Below are 8,304 nucleotides of genomic sequence, written 5' to 3'. Positions count from 1 at the left end.
TGGCACTTTTTCACGCAGCTATCCTCATTCATTCTCACCACATGTCCAAACCACTGAAAGTGTAGCTGCTAGAATAAGAATAGCCTGGGCAAAGTTCAGAGAGCTCTTACCTCTGTTGGTGACAAAGGGCCTCTCACTCAGAGTAAAAGGCAGACTCTATGATGCATGTGTACGAACAACCATGCTACATGGCAGTGAAACATGGGCCGTGACTGTTGAGGACATGCGTAAACTCGCAAGAAACGAAGCCAATATGCTCCAATGGATGTGTAATGTCAGTGTGCATACTCGACAGAATGTAAGTACCTTGAGAGAAAAGTTGGACCTAAGAAGCATCAGTTGTGGTGTGCAAGAAAGACGATTGTGCTGGTATGGACATGTGGCAAGAATGGATGAGGATAGCTGTGTGAAAAAGTGCCACACCCTAGCATTTGAGGGAACCTGTGGAAGAGGTAGACCCAGGAAAACCTGGGATGAGGTGGTGAAGCATGACCTTTGAACTTTAGGTCTCACCGAGGCAATGACCGGTGACCGGGACCTTTGGAAATATGCAATACGTGAGAAGACCCAGCAAGGCAAGTGAGAGCATAATCTGTGACCTCTGCCAAAAGTGTAACCAGCTCACTTATTCATATCTTTACTTCATTGGACACTAAAAACCCTGCTTGCGAAGACCTGTTGGAGCAAGTGAAATCAAAATCATCATTGAACCATACTCGATGACTGGCACCTGCGCCAGTGGAGCACTAACGGCACTGTCTGAGCGTGTTCATTGCCAAAGCAGCTGTCTAGCACCCTTTGAGGGTGAACGTTACCAGCGTCGCCTTCTAGCACTTGTGCTGGGGGCACGTTAGAAAATCATTTGAGCGAGGTCGTTGCCAGTGCTACTGAGCTGGCACGTAAAAAACACCTTTTTGTTCATGGCCGTTGCCTGTACCGTGTGACTGGCCCTCGTGCTGGTGGCATGTAAAAGCACCCACTACACTCTCGGAGTTGTTGTCATTAGAAAGAGCATCCAGCTTTAGAAATTCTGCCAGATCAGATTGGAGCCTGGTGCAGCCTTCTGGCTTTCCAGTCCTCAGTCAAGTTGTCCAACCCATGCTAGCATGGAAAGCGGATATTAAACGATGATAATGATGATTATACACATGGAAATACATACATATATATATATATATATACACATACACATACACACAACATATATGTATATATATATACATAGATACACACAGAACACGTACATAGCTACACATACACACATACAATACATATATATACATGCACACATCTGTTTTTCCTTATTGAATTTTATTAGTAACTTTTTTGATGTTCTTCCTAAAAATTCTTCACACTGATGAGAACGACAATGCATAACTCTAGTTATAATTTTTATTATTATTATTTTCTTTTCTTAAACAATTGTATTGTCTTTTGAAACATGCGTATGTATTGAATTCAATTTTGATTTTAACATATTTTCTCCATTTTTATACTTGTTTATGGTATCTTTATACCTATAAGGAATAGCTTCAATATATATATATATATGTGTGTGTATACACATATAAAACATATATATATATATATATATATATATATATATATATATATATATATATATATATATATATATATATATATGCATATATAAGAGCGCCGTCCGAGCGTGATCTCTGCCAGAGCAGCTGTCTGGCTTCCATGCCAGTGGCACGTAAATAGCGCCATTTGAGCATGATCGTTACCAGCGTCACCTTCCTGGCACTTGTGCCAGTGGCACGGAGAAAGATATTCGAACGAGGTCATTGCCAGTGCCACTAGACTGGCTCATGTGCAGGTGGCACGTAAAATACACCATTTTGAGTGTGGCTGTTGCCAGTACCGCCTAACTGGCAATCGTGCTGGTGGTACGTAAAAGCACCCACTACACCCTCAGAGTGGTTGGCGTTAGGAAGGGCATCCAGGTGTAGAAACTCTGCCAAATCAGATTGAAGCCTGATGTAGCCATCTGGTTCGCCAGTCCTCAGTCAAATCGTCCAGCCCATGCTAGCATGGAAAGCAGACGTTAAACGATGATGATGATGATATATATATGTGTACATATATAAATATATATATACATATATATATATATATATGCATATATATATATATATATATATAAACATATATATATATATATACACACACACATGTATATACATATGAATGTATATACATATATATATATATACATATACATGTATATATATATATATGCATGTATATATATATATATATATATATATGCATGTGTATATATATATATATGTACATGTATGTATATACCTGTTTATATATACATACATATATATATATATATATATACATGCATATATACATGCATAAATACATACCATAGAAGAGTGAAAGTGTGTGAAGAAGAGAGAGAAGTTATGTGTTGATGTATGTGTACATTTGTGTGTGTGTGTGTGTATGTGAGGGAGAGAGAGTAACTAACAGCGTTCATCAAAAATAAAAATGTAAAATGAGATATAGTTTTCAAATTTAGGATGTTTTTGAAAGACACTATATTTTATAATCAGGTTATGTATACTTTCTCACATAACAATTAAAATATATTTATTTAAAGTCACTTATTTATCTATCTATCTATGGAAGGCAGGGTGTATGTGTGTACGCGAATGTAATTTATGCACGTGCACAAATTAGCACGCATGTCGCTCCAATTTTAGGACATTGGTCACGATCATGGCTGTGTTTTTTGTCAACTTATTTTCCCTGAGGCAGCTGTGGATAGTAGTAAAATTTGATTGAAAACCATAACTTTTACCAATTTCCACTTTGGTGAAATCCGTAAGTTTGCTAATATGAGTTAAGTCACCTGTCTAGCAATGGCAAGAAAGAAAAACAAAGGGTAAATTTTTAGATTAACACCCGCATGATTTTCACCAAGAAAAAAGAAAAAAACTCGGATTTTTTGTGTGGAATTAAATATCCTGACCTCCTTATGTGCTACAAATCCCTTATTTTGGTTCGGAAAAAAGGTCAGTAGGGCGAGGAAGGGAATAGGAATCATTGGAAATTTTTTTTTTTTTGTTGAATGAATTCCTGTGACCTCCTAATGTGCTACAAAACCCTTTTTTGGGTCCGAAAAATGGGGTGAGGTGAGGTTGAAGCCTCAGAAATTTCACCCCCACCCCTATTGATCATTTCCCCCATATGATTTTCAGTAAGGGAAAAGAAATAAAAATCATCTTGAAACTTGCTGCTCTTTGCTATCATGACATAAAAGCAAACTATTTTTGCATCGTATGGTTACGTTTGATGAAAAATGGATTCTTTTCAACACCTGCAAGCATTCTGCACAGTGGTCGGATAGAGACGAAGTGCCAAAATACAATCCAAAAAAGAATATTCACCAAAAAATTTTACTGGTGTCTGTTTAGTAGTCCAGCGCTGGTATCATTCATTACAGCTTCATGAGACCTGGTAAGTCAATTACAGCAGATGTATACATCAATCAACTGGATGAAATGATGAATGAACTTGTAATTAAACAGAGATTGGTCAATAGAGACAGACCAATTCTCTTGCAAGACAATGCTTGATAACATGTTGCACAAAGAATGCTACTCAAGTTACAGGAACTGAACTTGGAAGTACTCTGTCATCCACCATATTCACCAGACCTTGCACTCACGGTTTCCAGGCTTTAGACAACTTTTTCCAAGGAAAAACTTCAAATCTGAAGAAGATGCGAAAAAAAATTTCATGATATCATCACCTCTTGCTCTCCAGAATTCTTCACTACTGGCATAAATAAGCTACCAATAAACTGGCAAAATTGTGCTGATCATTTAGGTGCATACTTTGATTAACTGCATTGCTTTTTGTTGAGATAAAGTAAAATAAACTTTCAGTTCAAAATTGGACATTTCATTCTTAATGACCTGATATATATATATATATATAAATAAATAAATATATATATATATATATATATATATATATATATATATATATATATATATATATATATATACATGGTAAACTGTGAATTTTATTTTTTAAAGCCATACCAGAAAGTGAAGAGAATGCAAATGAATGGCATCAAGTGTCTTAAAAAGGATCCTGGCACATAAAAATACCCATTGCACTCTCGGAGTGTTTAACATTAGGAATGGTATGCAGCTGTAGAAACCATGCAAAATCAGACAGAAATCTAGTGCAGCCTTCCAGCATGCCAGCATGGACAACGGTCATTAAATGATGATGATGACATATATATATATATATATATATATATATATATATATATATATATATATATATATATATATATTATAAGAAAGACAGATAAGAAAGGAATAAATGATTAATCTTATGAAATTCTTTAGCTTACATTTGTTTCTGGTATAACATATAGTGGACTCATAGTTGAGTGCCTGAATAACACCTTATAGCTTCATCAGAGCCTTGAACACACACACACATATGTGCGCACATGCACAAACCCACACACACACACACACACACACACACAGAGGATGCTTTCTCATAGCTGATGTCATCCCCTGTATAAGCAATAATATAATTCTTTCCCAAATAAATTGCTCCAATGAAGCTATAAGATGCTATTCAGGCACTCAACTATATCGCATAGCAGAAACAGCCGTAAGCAGATGAAATTCGTAATACAATCATTTATCCCTTTGTCATCTCATTTTCTTATTACTGCTCTATACTTCTGAAGTATATGTATAGTGAGTTCTACACCAGGCTATTAGTCGCGCAATGCCTAAGCAAAATATTAAAACATTATATGTCTATGTGTGTGTGTGTGTGAATATATATATATATATATATATATACACACAGACACACACAGATGCACACACACACACACACAGAGGTTACATTTGGTATTTGTAAACTAATTATTTAGCGGTCCACAAATGGGAGGCAACGTAAATGTGCCAAATTATAACTTTATCTTTTAGACATATCTGCTGCATCAACATAGCAGGTTGCTGTCTGACACAGAAAATGAAAAGGCATGGTGTGTTCATAGCTTTTGGCCACCAATTACAATGGCTTGAGAATCACTAGCTTCTTATATGCAGTTAGGTCTTTCATATTCAGTTGTCAGGAAAGAGCTGAAGGCTTCAGCAGGGACATTTCATTGAAAGGAAAGATTAAGAAACACTCTCAGCTGTCAGAAATGCCAATTTTGGCCTGCAGGTTCAAGATATCATCAACGACAATCCCAACAGGCCACTGAAGGCCATCACCAAGCAAGAATCCAGTATCAGATTTCTGGTGATTGAAAACTTCAGTTATAAGTTTTATGTGATGAGCAGAGGATAGCTTTTGTCTGGCAAGGCCTAGGAGGACTGTGTGATCATGTAACATAAAGCTTTCTAGCTTTGATCTGAGCTTTCTAGACTGCTGTGCTTGGCGTATTATTGAGGTATGACTGGTCAGCAGCCCCATCGTACCAAGGACTCATTGAAGGTTGCTGTTGCTGTTGTGGAGGAGGGTGGTATGGGCAAGGACTATCTCACCCTGGCATTCAGTTACAAGTCATCATTGGAGCTGGTTTTGTGGAAAAGCCTGTTTCTTTGATGTTTTTAGCTGAATATGTGTGCTGTTTCTTTTTTTTTTTTGCTTTTATGTGGAGGGTCTGTTTTGTTTTTTTTCTTTATTTTTATTGCTTTGCTTTCAGTTATGTGTGTGTGTGCATGTGTGTGTATGAGAGAGAGAGTGAGAGAGAGAGAAAGCAAGAAAATTAAAAAACTTTGAGCAATATGAATTATTTATTTTAACAGTGGAATTCAAAACAGATAAAGCTATAAATAATAGTATGTACAATATTGGCTTAAAAAAACAGAAACTCCTTGAATGGAAAAAGTCATCTTCACAGAAGATGTGGGTTTGAGTCCCAGAGACAATTTCCAAATTTTTCTTATCCAAGGGTTTTTAAAAAATTTTGTATACTCCCTACTATTATTTATAGTCTTATCTATTTTAGTTTCACTGCAAATGGCAGAGAAACAGTTTGATGACATTTTATTTAATTATAAGAAAATTCTATCACAACAAATTGTTTCATAACTTAAAAACATGTAAATCATTTAATCATTTAATAATAAATAAATTACTTACATACTTGCATTAATGCAAAATGCAAAAAATCCTTCAAAATTATGTAGAATTTAAAAGCTATATCCTCAAACAATTTCTCTGTCATTTATGATTTTTACACTCATTGTTTTCTCTTGTATCGGACTATATATCCTCTATGTTTTGTAGAATGATACATTAAGGAGCTTTTTTTTATGGGTACTGCCAGATCACTTGAATCCATATATTGTGACTTAAATTTACACACACACACACACACACACACACACACGCGCGCACATACATACACACATACATATATGTACACTCGTACATATACATGCATATCTGTCTACCCATCTATTTCTCTATCTCTCTCTTTCTCTGTCTATCTATCTATTTATATATATATATATATATATATATATAATTAAAACATAGGCTAAAAAATCATATATTAATTAATATCGATTTATTACCAGGAAGCTAGCACATTTAAAGAATCAGAGAGATTCAGAAACAATATCTGCGATCTCAGGGGATTAAAGTATATTTTTATATATAACGTTGACCACTAAAGTGGACATTTAATGTGCTAGAAATAGACCACATCTTGTGTCTACTAAGACCTAAATTCTTCTCATATATGTGTGTGTGTGTGTATATATAACCCCCAGGGGGTGTGTTATATATATATATATATATATATATATATATATATATATATATATATATATATATATATATATATATATATATATGTTTTTATCATGTACATAACTGTTGACTAGATTTTCTAATTCTCACATTTACAATGTGTTCTTGGGAATAGGTTCTCATCAAGACAATACCCAGTTTGTTACCAATCCTATTACCATGAAGAGGGACAAGCCCCTAATTTCCAGCACGGTTGACTTCCAAGTACGTAGAATTTTTTTCTTTTATCATTCTTTATTGTTTACAAAAAAATAATTTTTAAAACACTTGATGCCATTTACATGCATTCTCTTCACTTTCTTGTATGGCTTTAAAAAATAAAATTCACAATTTACCACTTTGAGGGCCACCAACTGTAGGTTAAAAAGAAGGACCTGCAGACTAATTAACTGAAACTGATGTTGTTTTACCCTCTGTCAGCCCCAATCCAGCAGATCTATGATCAAGGATGTCTCATAGGTGACCGTCCTGTCTTATTTTCTTGTTACTATTTTGTATTGCAATATTCATGTCCTTCTATCAAGATAGTAGGGTGTGTTTGAAGGAAATTTAGCTGTTATTTCTTGCAAATTGTTGAGAAACTCTGTAGAGGTATCTTCTTTACTAGTTTGTCACATACTTATTATTAATTAAGTATGTGACACAAACAAATTCCAAAACACAGTCTTTTGTGATTCTACAATATTAATATTTGTTGACACATTCTTCTTGGGATTCAGTGAGACAGTTTATTAAAATAAATATAGTGATACTAAAATGCATGCACACTTTCCATTTTCCATACACTTACACACACACACACACACACACACACACACACACACACACACACACACACACACACACACACACACGTATACACACATGCACACACATGCATGCACACACACAAAACATACACACCTAAGTTATCCTTAAGTGTAATATAGGCACCCTGCAAAGCAATGCACAGAAGTTCCTCCATCGACAACAATATCATACATAGATTAGCATTGGGCCTCTAGACTCCTAAACAATTGTCCAGTATGCCCATGCCATAAGAGAGCACTGAGATACAAATATATATATATATATATATATATATATATGTGTGTGTGTTTTGGCACTCCGTCGCTTACGACGTTGAGGGTTCCAGTTGATCCAATCAACGGAACAGCCTGCTCGTGAAATTGACGTACAAATGGCTGAGCACTCCACAGACACGTGTAAACCTTAACGTAGTTCTCAGGGATATTCAGCATGACACAGTGTGACAAGGCTGGCCCATTGAATTACAGGCACAACAGAAACAGGAAGTAAGAGTGAGAGAAAGTTGTGGTGAATGAGTACAGCAGGGTTCGCCACCATTCCCTGCCGGAGCCTCGTGGAGCTTTAGGTGTTTTCGCTCAATAAACACTCAAAACCCCCGGTCTAGGAATCGAAACCGCGATCCTATGATCGCGAGTCCGCTGCCCTAACCAC

General features: G+C 35.7%; 1 protein-coding gene across 2 annotated transcripts in view; it reads left to right on the top strand.

The window, feature by feature from the left end:
• The window catches only part of LOC106872400 (membrane progestin receptor beta), a 70,541-nt gene that overhangs the window by 18,928 nt on the left and 43,309 nt on the right, over positions 1–8,304 (top strand). For both annotated transcript variants that reach the window (XM_052970229.1, XM_014919391.2), the window contains exon 2: positions 6,959–7,047. The gene's annotated coding sequence lies outside the window, so the exon portion shown is untranslated. The remainder of the gene's footprint in view (positions 1–6,958; positions 7,048–8,304) is intronic.

Source organism: Octopus bimaculoides, chromosome 8 (genome assembly GCF_001194135.2).
Source record: "Octopus bimaculoides isolate UCB-OBI-ISO-001 chromosome 8, ASM119413v2, whole genome shotgun sequence".
Taxonomy (NCBI): Eukaryota; Metazoa; Mollusca; class Cephalopoda; order Octopoda; family Octopodidae; genus Octopus; species Octopus bimaculoides.
The sequence above is the reverse complement of the archived record's forward strand: the minus strand, read 5'-3'. Positions and strand labels throughout refer to the sequence as shown.